The sequence below is a fragment of the Oratosquilla oratoria genome, chromosome 17, assembly GCF_046742065.1.
Source record: "Oratosquilla oratoria isolate Oo_2021 chromosome 17, ASM4674206v1, whole genome shotgun sequence".
Lineage (NCBI taxonomy): Eukaryota > Metazoa > Arthropoda > Malacostraca > Stomatopoda > Squillidae > Oratosquilla > Oratosquilla oratoria.
Window position 1 is genome coordinate 321,757 of NC_134793.1, and position 2,500 is coordinate 324,256.

The following is a 2,500-nucleotide window of genomic DNA, read 5'->3' on the forward strand; positions in this document are numbered from 1 at the left end:
CAACCTGTTTCTTCTCGCTGCACCTCTACTTCGGTCTATGTTTTCTTTTTATGCCATCGAAGTACTTCTGTATTACTGTTTACATCTGTTTCTTGTTGTTGCTATTTTACTTCGGTCCGTGTTCTTTATGTCATTGAACTACTCTTCTCCTCTTCCCTTCTGTTGTTGTCTCTTTTATGCCATTCCGCAAGCTGACTACCAGTTCATGAAAGTGAATCTGCAAAAGAAATTGAAAAAAAATCTTAATATTTTTCTGAGCATACCAACAGTCTTTTTGTATGAGTTCTGAGATAATCTCGATTGCATAATCTTTGCTTTAACCTTAACCATGAATTTAATCTTAATGCTAATTTTAACCTGCCAGGATCAGTTTGATGTAAACTTGTCTTAAAGAGATATTGTATCCGTGACACATAAATGAAAGTCTTTAAAAAGCTGTTCGTCTTGCAAACAATGTGTATATATACCGTTTTTACACATATTGTACTTTTTTGTATGGATACTTCGAACAGTAAGCATGATAGTTTCAGAGCTCTTATTACACATTATGTCTAACTTAAGGTATTATGATAATCTAATTGACGATGTAATTTTCTCGCCATCATTGGGATGCTTTAGAACCGTGTTGTGTTACAGATACTTCTTTATAAAATGAAGATCTTTTCACTAAAAAATGAATCAATGAACTAGAACAGTGGTTCTTAAACTATGGGTCGCGACCCAAAGTTAGGTCGCGAGGTCATTTTTGATGGGTCGCAGGGCCCTATGATTTGAAATAATGGTAAATGAGATGCAGGACCACGGATCTCATTAATTTTGTTTTCTGAAAGAAATGCAGTGCCATGGATTCTGCTAATTTAGTTTTGTTAAAGAAAAAGTGTACACATTATTTTTTCCAAAAAAAGGGTATATATCACTGTCCATTTTGTTTCCCTCTATTTTATTCTGGGTCGCAAAGAATTGAAATGTTCCAAATAGGGTCGCTCAAGAAGAATTTTGAGTAGCACTGAACTAGAATGTTTGGCCTTTGCTAGGAAAAAGAATAGTCAAATAAATACGTGTTTAAATTCCCAAACATGATATCGATTTATGTTCAAACTCATGTTCGCTCGATTTTATTGATTTCAGAAATCTATCGGTCACCGTTTTCTCTTAATACTTCTATACATAAGAACATAAGAACATAAGAATAAAGGAGACTGCAAGAGACCATAAGGCCTACACTAGGCAGCTCCGTATCTATCACCACCTGCCATCCCCATCCATAAAGTTGTATAATCGTTTTTTAAAACAACTGATAGTTTGAGCGCTTACTACATGGTTACTAAGTTTATTCCATTCATCGACCACCCTATTAGTAAACCAATTCTTGCCTATTTCCATAGGTGAACAAGATCAAAAGAATATTAGTGAACACAAAATATCTAATATAAGAAATGTGTCAATATCTTGGGGATGATCAGGTTGATAAGCAGTCACTGATAACATGGGGAAAAAGACGTGTTGTGAGCAACTGTCATGTTATCAGCTCCAAGATACTTATCTTTCTGGCATTTCCTTATGACGGAAAAGCGCTTCACATGTTTTATACTGACTAAAGTTAGACGATCTAACTCATCTAAATAGATCTCTGTGTTGATTGGAGGTAAAAGACCTCGTAATCTAGAATATCAGTAACGTTCATTAGCTAATTTGTTCTTTTTAATTCTAAATGATTTTGTTCTTCCGAAAGGAATATCATTTCTAAATACATATTAATGATATAAGTCACTACAGGCAAGTTGAAATGATAAAATTTCATGTTTTTTCATATTATTGCGCCGTAGAAACCATTTAAGATTTTCACAATTCTTCACTGGTTTTCATAACTGTTAACATCCTAAGTCATTATTACATCACTTGTATTGTTAATCATAACGTATTGGGTTGACTATACTCAAAACAATACACAGAAGACCTTACTACCTCAGTTCCCCTAAGAGCACCACAGACGGCGTCCCTCGTTTCCATGACAACAGAGATTATAGACAGTTGAACGTCGCCAAGCGTCTAGTCTTTCTTACGTGTGTTGTGCTGCTAAAGTACAATTTGTGGTCAGATACATTAAGTTATCTTAGTTCGATAAAGAAAAATGTGGATGATAAAGACAAATATATTTTTTTTGGGGGGTAAATAAATATAATACTTTTGATATTCATATTTAGTACGGTATGTCACCACGCACAACACACATGCAAACGCGCACACACACACACACACACACACACACACACACACACACACACACACACACACACACACACACACACACACACACACACACACACACACACACACACACACACACACACACACACACATATATATATATATACATATATATATATATATATGCGCGTAGACAGTGGGATATACATACATACATACATATACACATACATACATACATACATACATACATACATACATACATACATACATACATACATACATACATACA

The 2,500-nt window shown here is 34.7% G+C and overlaps 1 protein-coding gene across 1 annotated transcript in view; it reads right to left on the bottom strand.

Moving 5' to 3' along the window:
• LOC143034125 (uncharacterized) overlaps window positions 1-2,058 on the bottom strand; it is a 14,888-nt gene extending 12,830 nt beyond the window's left edge. Inside the window, exons 1-2 of the mRNA XM_076200069.1 lie at window positions 1,966-2,058; window positions 1-217 (exon numbers count right to left, since the gene is read on the bottom strand). The exon at window positions 1-217 is cut by the window's left edge and continues 599 nt beyond it. The gene's annotated coding sequence lies outside the window, so the exon portion shown is untranslated. The remainder of the gene's footprint in view (window positions 218-1,965) is intronic.
• Between the last annotated feature and the right edge of the window lie 442 nt (window positions 2,059-2,500).